We start from the raw sequence: 14,274 nt of genomic DNA, 5'->3' as shown, positions 1-14,274 counted from the left end.
GGACTACTTCCTTTGGCTGGGACTTTAGACGTCATCATTAAAAACGGGACATTTGGACAGCATTTCTCATGAAAAGTGGATAAGTATTACCCTGACAGCAACATAGTGTCGGCCCAGATCCGGCCCGCATCTGATCCGTGTGTAATCCACATGTACCGGATGTGGTCTGGATGTGGGCCACACTATGTTGCTGTCTGGGTAATAACAGCGCAGATCATAACAGCGAGCATGTTTATAAATAAAGTTATCTAAACAAAGTTTGAGGAAGCTTGGTGGTGACGACGTTGATCCGCGACCATGGTGTGCTGTAGTCCGTTTATAGCCTACTGTTAGCCTTTTATATCTGACGACTTTATTTAGGCTTCAAAATCTATAAATGTTGTGTTAACTTGTAAAGATTATCTTGATAGACAAAACGTGTAAGTGTCATAACCCTTTGTTAAACACAGAGCTTATTTTCTGCGATTTTCCAAAAATCTATGGGAAAACCGAGGAAACCCGTGTGCCGCTAACTTCCGGGTTGGCCTACAAAAACGCGTCATCCCTGGGGCACTCTATTAAACACGTCAAAAGTTAAGCAGCTATCGTTTACATTAGGCTACATACATTACAGCGTTAAAACAATACTGATGGAGTCAATTACCAGAAAAAGGTCCTGAAACTTGATAGCATATTGTAGGCCTATAGTAGACCTAGGCTGGACTATCAAAATGTGGAATGAGAAAATGAAAGCTGTATCGAGATTGTAAAACAATGTTTGATGTCAGTTTATATCAGGCTATAGTAATATAATATAGGCTAATATAATATAATATAATATAATATAATATAATATAATATAATATAATATAGTTTTAGAATACTTACGTTTTCTTTTTTTTTTCTTTTTTTTTTGACTAAAGAAAACATATGTTTTATATACCAGAAATGATCAACGTGGTGTAGAAATAAAAGTAGGCTATAGGCTATTGCACAACACATTAAAAAAAACAAAAAAAACAAAAAAAACCCAGAATGTACGCGTTTTGGCCCTAGCATAGTCTTTGTTTTGACATGGTTGTATTTTGGTACTGTCATGACGTTTTTTAAACGTCGTATTCCAACGTGCAGATTACGTTATTTTAACACCTGAATAAAACGTCTCCCAAAAGTTGCAATTTGGTATAGTTTCGTTTTCGTAGTAGACAAACGTGATATTAATGTTTTTTTTGACTACTTCAAGAAAACATACCAGCTTGGTATTTTCACAACGTTTTTAAAACGTTTTATTTTGGTTACATTATTTTTTATTTTAAAAAACTTTTTTAAAACGTTTTTAAAACGTTGTACTACAACATTACCTAATTGCAACCAAAATACAACGTTGTGAAAAGTTGTAAAAACGTTTTGTGTTTGCTGGGTACATACATAAATAAATCTAAAAATAAATGTAAAAATAATATATAAATATAAAAATAAATAAAAAAATGTAAAAATGTATAAACGCAGAAAATAAATTAAGGGGGAAAAATAAAAAATTATTTTTTTATTAAAAATGAATCCTATTTATTTTACCAAGTCATTTATTTATTTTCCTATTATCACATTTATTTACCTATTTATCTATTTATTCAACTATATATTTATTTATTAATTCATTTATTTATTCATTTATTCATTTTTAATTTGTGCAGGTTGGTCCTCCATACTGTTTAACCGTTAGAGCGCCAAAAGTAATGGGCATGTTTATATATTATATGTTGTGTTTGTGAATAAAGGAGATTTATTGGATGGGGCACGCGCGAGACAAATTCGAAATTTTAAACGAGCAAGTCAAACGGACTTTCGGAGAATCTGAGTACTGCGCATGCGCATCATTTTGTTCTGTAATGCTGCGTTCACACCAAACGCGTCTGGGGCGTCTGAGGCATCTGATTTACATGTTAAGTCAATGTAAACGCGCGTCTAGGTGTCCTGCGGCGCGAATCGGCCGTTGACGCGCGAATGGCGCGGCGCGAATTGAGCGTTCACGCGGCTGACGCGCGAATTGAGCGTCTGACGCCCAAACGCCCGAGTTGAAAAATCTGAACTTTGGCGTAAATTCGCGGCGCGTTAACCAATCAGGGACTCTGCTTTGGTAGTAACGTGTTTATGATGTGATCAGTGGTGGAGACCAGAACAAAGATGTCGCTGTGTGTGGCCACCCTGAGCTCTATAATGTGTCATTATATTTTTATCGAGACAGGAATAAAAAGGACCTTGCCTGGAAGAGAATAAGCGAAGAAATCGGACAATCTGGTTATTTGTAAAACTTTTTGCATGATTTTAGCCGTTGATACTAGCCCACCTTCTAGCTAGCAAAAGTCGGCCGGCATAACCGAGTTAAATTGCCGCTACAGGTTTCCAACTGACGAGATTATGTGTTTATTCAGAGGATCTGTGCAGAAAGAGATGAAAGCCCCTCCCATGACGCGAATTCGCGTCTGAACACACTTTGTTTAGACGCGCGAATTGAGCGAATTTTACGCGCGTCTGAAGCGTCTGACTTCAAAATGTTCAAGCGTCCAACTAGACGCGTCTAGCGCGAATTTGACGCCCCAGACGCGTTCGGTGTGAACGCAGCATTAGACGCGCGAATTAAGCGAATTTTACGCGCGTCTGAAGCGTCTGACTTCAAAATGTTCAAGCATCCAACTAGATTGCGTTCGGTGTGAACGCAGCATAATGCAATAACAAAGTGTGTTCAGACGCGAATTTGCGTCATAGGAGGGGCTTTCATCTCTTTCTGCACAGATCCTCTGAATAAACACATAATCTCGTCAGTTGGAAACCTGTAGCGGCAATTTAACTCGGTTATGCCGGCCGGCTTTTGCTAGCTAGAAGGTGGGCTAGTATCAATGGCTAAAATCATGCAAAAAGTTGTACAACTAACCAGATTTCCGATTTTTTCGCTTATTCTCTTCCAGGCAAGGTCCTTTTTTTTCCTGTCTCGATAAAAATATATATCATAGAGCTCAGGGTGGCCTCACACAGCGACTATATATATATATATATATATTATCTTTGTCTGGTATATATCTTTGTTCTGGTCTCCACCGCTGATCACGTCATAAACACGTTACTACCAAAGCAGAGTCCCTGATTGGTTAACGCGCCGCGAATTTACACCAAAGTTCAGATTTTTTTTTTGGGCGTCAGACGCTCAATTCGCGCGTCAGCCGCGTGAACGCTCAATTCGCGCCGCGCCATTCGCGCGTCAACGGCCGATTCGCGCCGCGCTAGACGCTTGATTCGCGCCGCAGGACACCTAGACGCGCGTTTACATTGACTTAACATGTAAATCAGACGCCTCAGACGCCCCAGAGGCGTTCGGTGTGAACGCAGCATAATGCTGCGTTCACACCGAACGCGTCTGGGGCGTCAAATTCGCGCCAGACGCGTCTAGTTGGACGATTGAACATTTTGAAGTCAGACGCTTCAGACGCGCGTAAAATTCGCTCAATTCGCGCGTCTAAACAAAGTGTGTTCAGACGCGAATTCGCGTCATGAGAGGGGCTTTCATCTCTTTCTGCACAGATCCTCTGAATAAACACATAATCTCGTCAGTTGGAAACCTGTAGCGGCAATTTAACTCGGTTATGCCGGCCGACTTTTGCTAGCTAGAAGGTGGGCTAGTATCAACGGCTAAAATCATGCAAAAAGTTTTACAACTAACCGGATTGTCCGATTTCTTCGCTTATTCTCTTCCAGGCAAGGTCCTTTTTATTCCTGTCTCGATAAAAAATATAATGACACATCATAGAGCTCAGGGTGGCCACACACAGCGACTTTGTTCTGGTCTCCACCACTGATCACATCATAACTACCAAAGCAGAGTCCCTGATTGGTTAACGCGCCGCGAATTTACGCCAAAGTTCAGATTTTTCAACTCGGGCGTTTGGGCGTCAGACGCTCAATTCGCGCGTCAGCCGCGTGAACGCTCAATTCGCGCCGCGCCATTCGCGCGTCAACGGCCGATTCGCGCCGCGCTAGACGCTTGATTCGCGCCGCAGGACACCTTGACGCGCGTTTACATTGACTTAACATGTAAATCAGACGTCTCAGACGCCCCAGACGCGTTCGGTGTGAACGCAGCATAAGGGTCGACTTCCAGCAGACGGACACGGAGTAAAAGGTAAGCCCTACGGTCCGTGTATCTTTTGGTCATTCGTTTTTTGATTTAATAATGAAATCGGAAAATGAAAAACGGCACCTTTTTCGTTTTCCATTTTTTTCAAACAAAACGAAAAACAAGAATTCGGCTTGATTTTTCGTTTTTCGTTCAGGGGTAGAAAATGAATAAACAACTTGAATATTTGATCTCAAAATGTGGGCGGGAATGAAACGCCCCTTTCCGCTGATTGGTCAACCAAACATTAAACTGTGCCGTCATCAGTTCTTCCGCTGTTCAGAGCAGCAGAATAATAGTCCTTCGCTGCGATGGATTTAACGCGTTTATTGCAACTATATAATCACTTTTAGATGTGCATTTAATCTTAATCTCTATCGCTTGATCTCTATCTCTCAAACAGCCAGACTAACGAATGACTTGAGACACAAATCGAGGCAGAGCCTATAGACAAGGCTTTCTTCTGTGTGTCCATAAAAACGCGTGTTTAGCTCAGAGATATTATACTAGTTTATCTCAGAAATAACAATTTACTTCGCACGTGCACTCACAGCTACCTAATAGCCAATACCTTTGACACACTGCCTGTTTTATTATTGCTGATTTATTATTGCAGATAGCGGCACGCACTGAAGAATTGCATGCGCAAATGCGCCGGCGCGCGCTGCATTTAATTACTTATAGTTAAAATAAAGCGCAAAAGAAACTACGAGCAATGACCGTCGTTGTTCTGTTGTAAGTTAAGTCATGAAATTACCAAACATGCGATTAAAGCTGCCTCAAAACTGTGCATGCATTTATTTGTTGACGTGGTTTTAAATTGTTATCCAATTTGTTGGCCTTAAAACGTCTTAAAAATGCACATGTACACCAGGGAAATCTAATTTTTCGGGGGAGCATATGCTCCGTACCCCCCTAGGAAACTAAAACTTCTGACCTCGGTAATTATGAAACCCTGCATACGGCCCAGCTTATATTTTATCTAATGAAATCTGAGGTAAACGTGTATTTCTCCAAATGTGCGCACTTTTGGACTAAAAGTTTGTATGTGTATGCACTGTGATCAAAAATAAATGGGACCAAACGCGACTGAATGTAAAGGTTTGTGTCTCGTTATTCTATTAATAACTACCGATTGATTTTGCATTTCTATCAGAAATTAAGAATTATTAGTGTCATTGTAGTGGTGCAAATATCTAAGCTATCTAATACTTCAAACCTCAAGGTTAAATCTGATTTTTTTTTTTTTTTGTAAAAATGTTTCTGTAACAGCTGCCGAAAATAGTAGGCTATATAGCTCTACTGTGGTTTTTAACAAATTTTCAAAAACAAAAAAACAAACAAACAAAAACTTTTCAAAACATCCCCCCTCTTTTTTTTTTTCACAAATCGCACCCTGCACAGATGTCATAACTTTTGTTTTAGGCAATACGCTGAGATTATTTAATTAGTATTAGGTATTGGCCGGCTAACAGATGGCATACAGAATTTTCTCTGCCAACTAAACCTCCAAAGCAAATAAAGTCAAAGAACAGTTATGCGACTGACTCGCAGTATGCACACAGAGGTGTTTCGTTCCTGAATGAATAAGAGTCTTTGAACAACCCATTAATATAGACGATGATTCAGTGACCAATTAATATAGACAGCCACTTGATTTTATTCCTGAATGAATCAGCGCTTTGAACGAACGAATCGACAAATGAATAAATGACTCCTTTTTTAACAGAATGACTTACCGCCACCTAGTGGCGATATTACTTTCATAATCCAATTAAGTATTATTTCATCTTGTCATTTCATATTTCTGAATAAAAATGTTGTTTAAAATATTAATCTCATTATATTATACTGTTGTAATTAATGTGTAAATGTATTTACTGTAAGTAGCTACATCTGAAAGCATCATGCAGTTGACTGATAGTGATTTAATTGGTAACAGCCTAGTGTCATGTTATTCTAATTTATTTGACTACATTTAAGAATTTAACATTATAGAGAGCATAAATATTTAATAAAATTAGGAAAGAAATGATATATAAAGGTAAAAAATACCCCTGAAAATCATTTGTCCCATATAAGTTAATTTCTGACACTGGTAGATGGCATTAAATATGAAAACCTTTCATGAAAACCTGGTTTATTGTACAAAGTCTTATTTCAGGGTTTTATTCATATAACTCAAACAAGTTCACCGTAAAAACGTCAAATTCATATTTCACTAAAGTCAATCACTGAAACATTAGATAATGGCATTATGATATCCATCTGTTGACTGAATAAAAATCATAATAGAACTATAGTAGATGTGCTGTGAACATTAACTACGATGGTGGTCAGCAATAATAAAACAGGCAGTGTGTAAAAGGTGTTGGCTATTGGGTAGTTGTGAATGCAGGTGCGAAGTTAATTATTATATCTGAGATAATAATATTTCTGAGCTAAACACTCGTTTTTATGGACACACAGAAGAAAGCCTCTACAGGCTCTGCCTCGATTTGTGTCTCAAGTCACTCTTTAGTCTGGCTGTTTGAGAGATAGAGATCAAGAGATAGAGATTAAGATTAAATGTACATCTAAAAGTGATTATATAGTTGCAATAAACGCGTTGAATCCATCGCAGCGAAGGACTATTATTCTGCTGCTCTGAACAGCGGAAGAACTGATGAAGGCACAGTTTAATGTTTGGTTAACCAATCAGCGGAAAGGGGCGTTTTATTCCCGCCCACATGTTGAGATCAAATATTCAAGTTGTTTATTCATTTTCTACCCCTGAACAAAAAACGAAAAATCAAGCCGAATTCTTGTTTTTCGTTTTGTTTGAAAAAAATGAAAAACGAAAAAGGTGCCATTTTTCATTTTCCGATTTCATTATTAAAACAAAAAACGAATGACCAAAAGATACACGGACCCCCTAAAAATCTGCTTTTATTCATCGTTTTTGCCCATGTGACACTAAATATCACTTGTGATGAGTAATGTTAGTGCAGTGTTTTTGGTTTTCTGAATTTATTTCATAAATAAATTCCGTTGGTTAATGTGCGCGCTGAGACACAGTTTTATATTTTTATTTTAGTTATTTTAAATGTAACGTTAACTGTTTAATGCTATAAATGGCAGAATAATCACTTATATTCGTTAAACGGCAACTGTAGCCTAGTAGAGTGTTTGTTAATTTTAGACCCTGCCTGGCCTCCCTGAAGCTCATATGAACCATATTGAAAAGTCAATAAAATCTGTATAAAACGGTTAATCAGACACGGTTAATTACTTCATGATTTGTTTACTTAAATTCTTTGTAATGACAGCCAATGAACCAGCCAAATCAATGATTTAGAGTTGTTTATAACAAAATTCTCATTTGTCGCCACTTAACTTACTGGTTTAACGCTAACATTATGTCTATTCATTCCAATAAATCTAATATACTTTTTATTTTCAGCAGCTGGAGGAGAGATAACCTGTGCAGCAACAACAAGACAACAATGATAAGGTGGGTATTAAATTAGTTTCTGACTTGTTCAGTACCAATAGATATAAGGTCCTGGACTAATGGTGCTGCTATCGGTATGTATGTAACGTTCAGTCATTAATTATATGGAACCTGATCGCGCTCTGACAACGACAGTAATGTCTCGTGCATATACTTCAATGAGTGCTAGACATTACTTCCGTTGTCAGAGCGCGATCAGACCTCACTAAGCGAGTGCTGAACGCAGTTGGACTTAGTGGTGTTTTAGAGGTAAAAAATAATATAAATACTGTTTAGTTTCTTGCACAAACCGATCGTTTCGTGTCTTAGGAGATCAATGTGTCGTCACGAGCCGCAGGGTTTAATTTGGATTTGTCTATGCAAGGTTTTTCGACTCTTATTGATCCAAGTTCTCATTCACTCCCATTATTCGGCTGACAGATGGCAACGGTTGGAGTTAAAAATCATCATTTGTGTTCTACTGAAGAATAAAAGTAACCTACATCTTGGAGGTGCTGGGGGGTAACATCAAATTTTCATTTTTGGGTGAACTATCCCTTTAAAGTGATTTCAATCATGGGTCATTTGTTTCAGGTCTGCTTGATCATTTTGTTGTCCTGGATTTGAGAACATGGTCAAAAGGTGTGTCAATCAGCATCCAGCCATAAAAGCAGCCTTCTCGTTAGAAGGCTCAGGAGGACAAACAGGTAATTCACAGGGTTGAATTTCACAATTCAATTACTCACAGAGACAAGGAGATGTTAATAATTCTGAATTTGAGGGGTCAGCAATTTCACTATTTGATACATTTACACTTTTTATTTAATTCAGAATAAAATCATTGTGATTGATGAATCTGAATATAGGTGATGTGTACATTTATTTAGAAATCGGATTTGATATTTTAAAATGCACTGTCTGTCCAAAATTACAGACTTTCCCGCTGTTGGTGCATATTAACCATCATCCTGTCATTGATTCTTTTCTGTTTCAAAAAGCAGGCTTTATATTTATCATTCCAGGTCCTGATTAGGAGACGCAGAGAACATGAAGCTATGTGCCGTGCTGCTTATATTTATCAAGCAGTAAAAATGCTTAAAACTAAACAGAAGCATTTTGAAATTTTATGACAACAGTCATTTATTACACTGCATTCATTCAACAACAATGGTTAGTTTCGTGCGTCATTTCTACATCATTCCACGTGCTTTACACTTTCAAATTTCAGTTTTTAATCTGATCAAGTGTTTACATGTCCTATCGAACAGATTAGAAAAGGTTTAAACCACCCCTTACAATCAGAATGAAATTTTAAAATCTGATTTGGCAAATTTATTCTGAATGACATGGTTGTATGTGACTTAAAGGGATAGTTCACCCAAAAATAAAAATTCTGTCACCATTTACTCACCCTCAGCTTGTTCCAAAGCTGTATAAATTTCTTCTGTTAAAAACCACCATTGACTTCCATAGTTTTTTTTTTTTCTACTATGGAAGTCAATGTTGGCCCAAAGCAGCCTGGTAACAAACTTTCTTTAAAATATCTTATTTTATATAGCTTTGGAACAAGCTGAGGTTGAGTAAATGATGATAGAATTTTCATTTTTTGGTGAACTATCCCTTTAATTCGACTGTGCAACTAGTCCGAATTACAAATTAATTATTAGGGTCCATGTAAATGCAGCTATTGTATAGTCCCAAATTATACCAAGCGGCAACCTGCCCCAGTCTCTCGTGAAGCCAATACGGAAGTGACTTAAACTGCGATTCATTGACTGGCCGCTAGGGACAGGCTCCAAAAGAGAGCAGAATCTCATTGAGTCCCATGTTAAACTGGCCAAGTTTATAGCAGAAAAAAAACATGTTTACAAGTTGGTTCAAATTGGTTGGTTTTGGTCTATACTGCTAATTTTGCCCTTCATGACAACTCTGAGGGGGGTGAATTTTTTTATAACTTGTCTGTTTAAATTATTTTAAGCCTTAAAGTTCTGCATAATTAAGGGCGTGGTCACTTGAGTGACAGGTAGATTGCGCTGCTGTCTGTGAGCCGTCACTTTACCTCAGCTAATTCCAGTCGCTGAATTTGGCATCTCAGTCGTATTTGTGCTTTTTTCTCGAATATTTTATACAATTATAAAATATGGCTTGCTGCATAATATTCGAGACTGATGTGTGTCTGTGTAGATGTGCTTGCATGCAGAAGAAACAGAACACATGTTGTTGGATCGTGGCATTGGCTCAAAGTTTTGGTTGTGAGATTTACTACAATGACAATGGCGGGAGGATATATAAAACTTATCTTCATTAATATTTTAGATTGTATCTAAGATAGATAGATAGCTCCTTTGACTGCTAACATGGTCACGTCGAGCTAGGCAGGCGTGGTTTCAGCAACCAGTCACATCAGCTCAAACCACCTCCCCGCCTCTTTACCCATTTTCAGTTATCCGGGAGTGACGTGCGGTGACGCGCTGCTAAGATGGCAGCGGCCTCATTTTCGTTTCAGAACTGCTGTTCAGAACTCTATGGGTGACGTCACGGACGCTACGTCCATATTTTTTTACAGTCTATGAATTATACACAATCACATCACATAGGCTGCTTGGCAACCCTATAACTTTTTTAAATCTGAAGCTATAGCAGCAACATTAGCTGTGTTTACATGAGCTCTAATAATCAGACTTTAATCAGACTAGTAGCACAGATGGAATAAAAAGTCACATGTAACCACATTAGTTGAAATGAATTGGCCGGGTCCCATTGACATTTCATTCGGATTGAAAGGGCATGATTAAAGCTTTTTTAAAATCTGTTCGATACTATCAAATACAATCCAAAATCTCCTTCCTCTCATCATCTCATCCGCAAGCTTCTTGTTTTGGGCGCTGAAAGGGGCATTTTTACTGCTTGATAAATATAAACAGCATGGCACAAAGCTTAATGTGCTCATCGTCTCCTAATTAGGACCCACAATAGATAAATGTTAAGTTTGTTTTTAAAACAAAGAAAAGCTGTGCAGTGCAGTCGTGCAATGTACCAACTGCTTTGACATGATTATCGGGTTAACTAACTTGTATGCAAGGGCTCACAAACTACTGAGTGTTCGAACTTACACAGTGTACACCTGCCTAAAGGGTTAGTTCACACAAAAATAAAAAAAAAAATGACTCACCCTTATGTCATTCCAAACATGCAAGAATGTGTTGTTCATCTTCGAAACATAAGTGAAGATATTTGAATGAAATCTGAGAGTTATCTCCCTCAATTTAGAGACCATGCAACTAACACTTTGACACTTCAAAAAGTTCATAAAGAGATTGTAAAACTGATCCATATGAATGGAGCAGTTTAGTCCAAATTTTCTGAAGAGACTTGTTCGCTTAATGCAATATACAGTTTGAGTTTAGACTTTTATTCACATATAAACATTAATTAGCGAACATAAATGGAAGCTCAACTGTACTTGTTTGTATATGCACTTGTGTATTAAATTTGTTCATTATATAAAGTGATCGAGTTTATTCAGAAAATTTGGACTAAACCTCTCAATTCATTAGATTAGATTTACAATCTGTATGAACTTTTGTTTTAAACATCAAAGTGGCAGTTGTGTAGACTGTCAATGGAGGGACAGAAAGCTCTCAGATTTCATTAAATTATCTTTATTTGTGTTTTGAAGATGAACTAAAGTCTTAACAGGTTTGGAACAAAATGAATTCATGTCTTGATAAAAACAAATAATGTTGTAACTTACAATATATACATGATATTTTAATGATTTCAAAATACTATCAAAAATTAAAAAAAAAACTTCATAATCGCAATTCATTTAGGCTACATGAAATATGCCCCTACTGCATTTTTTCTTAAAATGTTTTTTTCGTGCTTTCGTGTACAGAAAGATGTATTTTTTGAGGAGGCTGCAACAACAACTAAAGCCAGGGACACACTTAACGACTGTAAGGCCGATTATAAATGTAATTTGATACTTTCAACTGATCTTGCCCAAACACGTCGGGTCAGAGCCAGTTGCGTTCAGTCAGTCTTCTAGTCGTTCAGTGTTTCCCCAGCTTGGAGTCAGCAGTGAGGGAAGTAATTGTTAAAATGTAAGTTCTTTGGGAATTTGTGCACTGTTTATTATCTAAATGTAATAATGTACACTGCCAGTCAAAGATATTGAGATTTGGAAGATGTTTCAAAATTTAATTTATTCCTTTGACAGAAAATTTTCTGCATCATTTTTCTAGTCTTCAGTGCCACTTGATCCTTGATCATTCTAATATGCTGAATTGATGCTCGGACATTTCTTTTGAAATGTGCTGCTTCATATTTTTGTGTTCTTGAGCATCAAATCATCATATTAGAAGGATCATGTGACACTGAAGACTTGGAGTAATGATGGAGTAATTCAGCTATGATCACAGGAATAACTTACTTTTAAAAATAGATTAAAATAGAAAACAGTTAATAGTAAAACTATTTTAGAATATTAAAGTAAAACTACTTCACAATATTATTATTTTACTGTATTTTTTCATCAAATGCAGCCTTGGTAAGTAGAAGAGACTGCTTTCAAAAGTAAAAATGCAACTTCTAACAATGTAATTCAACCTATCAGCTGCCAGAGGAGGATGATGATGGCAGTGGTGACTGAGGTGACAGTGCAGCTCAGGATGAAGAAGAGGAGGAACATGTAAGTTAAACATGCTTTCCTCATACCTTTCTAACAAACAATAAACCTGACTACAATAACTACTACAATAATTTTTTTTAGCTTCCAGTTTGCCAAAATCCAAAGTGAATATATAGAGACCATCCTCCTATCCTTGCCTCAGAAGAACCTGAGAAAGACACTCTTCCTCTTCTCTCACAGCTCTCCATCATCTTCCTCTGCAACACTGTTGAAAAGAGTGTTCTACACAGCTGAGGACACGGTAATGAGAGATCTCAAATTATTCCTGAGAAAGTCCACATGTTCATTTTCTTGAACAAAAACTGTACATGTATTTTTGGGTGGGCCAAACTATTATTTGAAGAAATGCTAAAAATCGTACTCGGTTACTAACGTAACCTCGGTTCCCTTTCGATACTTCACTCGTACTGCGTATGGGGAAAAGTCTCCTTTTTTCCCCGTCACTGAAGCCTTTTTCAATAACGCAGTGTAACTGCATCGTCATTGGTTCACTCATGAGAAGTTGTTGAACCAATGACGGCGCGGCATAGCTGCGCGCCCTATGGCGAGAAAGCGCGCGAATTTTCCCGCCGAAAGGGGCGGGGTTGAGTGCTATATAAGCGGGCGTTTCGCCATAGGAATTCAGGCCATATCGACTGAAGCGACGACCCTGAAGCCGCAGCCTCGTGGCACGGCAAGAAACGCAGTACTCGTTCCGTATCTCAGGGAACCGAGGTTACGTTAGTAACCGAGTACGTTCCCTTTCGATACTTCACTCGTACTGCGTATGGGGAACGAATTCAACCGCGCCGTGCCACGGAAGGGAACGACTGGACATGTTTGGGACACCTAGAAGGGGTCCACGAAACTAAAGAGAGGGCCGAAGCCGTCGAACCCTAGTTACACTACAAGAGGAGATCACTCCTAAACCGGTTGAGGCGGAGCTCAAAGAGGCCGCTGCATCAGACCGATAGGACCCGAGCTTGCAAAGCCGGAACGTCCAACTGGTAAAACCTGACAAAGGTGGACGGCGAGGACCAGCCGGCCGCCTCACAGATGTCTTTGATAGAAACTCCACTGGACCAGGCCCAAGAAGAGGCCATACTCCTAGTGGAGTGAGCTCTAACTCCTATGGGGCATTCCGAGCCCATGGAGGAGTAACAGAGAGCTATGGCGTCGACAATCCAACGCGAGAGACGTTGCTTTGAGACCGGAGACCCTTTGGTGCGGCCGCCAAAGCAAACAAAGAGTTGATCTGATAGCCGAAAAGGCTGCGATCGCTCTACATAAGTTCTCAATGCCCTAACAGGGCAGAGCAACCCCAACTCTTGCTCTTCTGACGAGACAGGGAGCGCAGAGAGGGAGATGACCTGTGCTCTGAACGGGGTCGAGAGCACCTTGGGGACGTAGCCATGCCTGGGTTTCAATACGACTTTAGAGTCGTTGGGTCCAAACTCAAGGCAAGCAGGGCTCACAGAGAGGGCCTGCAGATCGCCGACACGTTTAACCGATGCTAGAGCCAGTAGCAGCGCGGTCTTAAGTGTCAGGGGCTTGAGGTCAGCTGAGCACAGCGGCTCAAAGGGACGCCCTTTGAGAGCCCTAAGGACCATAGATAGGTCCCAGGTGGGAACAGTGAGGGGGCGAGGAGGATTCAATCGCCTAGCACCCCTCAAGAAACGCACCACTAGGCCGTTTTTTCCTACCGACTGGCCAGCGATAGGAGAGTGAAACGCTGCGATGGCTGCTACGTAAACCTTGAGCGTTGAAGGAGCTCGTCCTGCATTCAAACGCTCTTGGAGAAAGGACAGTATCTGAGATACGTCACACTCTACTGGATCTATGTTGCGTGCAGAGCACCAGTCAACAAAGATCGACCATTTCTGGGCGTAGAGACGTCTCGTAGACGGAGCTCTCGCCTGAGAGATGGTGTTCAACACGTCCCCGGGGAGGCTGACCGGCTCCCATCGAGGGACCATAGGTGCA

General features: G+C 39.4%; 1 long non-coding RNA gene across 1 annotated transcript; it reads left to right on the top strand.

Moving 5' to 3' along the window:
• Window positions 1-7,990: 7,990 nt before the first annotated feature.
• On the top strand, window positions 7,991-12,663 carry LOC125249606. Its single transcript, XR_007180591.1, has 3 exons — window positions 7,991-8,326; window positions 12,238-12,312; window positions 12,394-12,663. It is a non-coding gene; the product is annotated as an uncharacterized LOC125249606 (long non-coding RNA).
• Window positions 12,664-14,274: the final 1,611 nt, after the last annotated feature.

Source organism: Megalobrama amblycephala, linkage group LG1 (assembly GCF_018812025.1).
Source record: "Megalobrama amblycephala isolate DHTTF-2021 linkage group LG1, ASM1881202v1, whole genome shotgun sequence".
In the NCBI taxonomy this organism is placed as follows: Eukaryota; Metazoa; Chordata; class Actinopteri; order Cypriniformes; family Xenocyprididae; genus Megalobrama; species Megalobrama amblycephala.
This window is presented reverse-complemented; position numbering and strand designations above follow the sequence as displayed.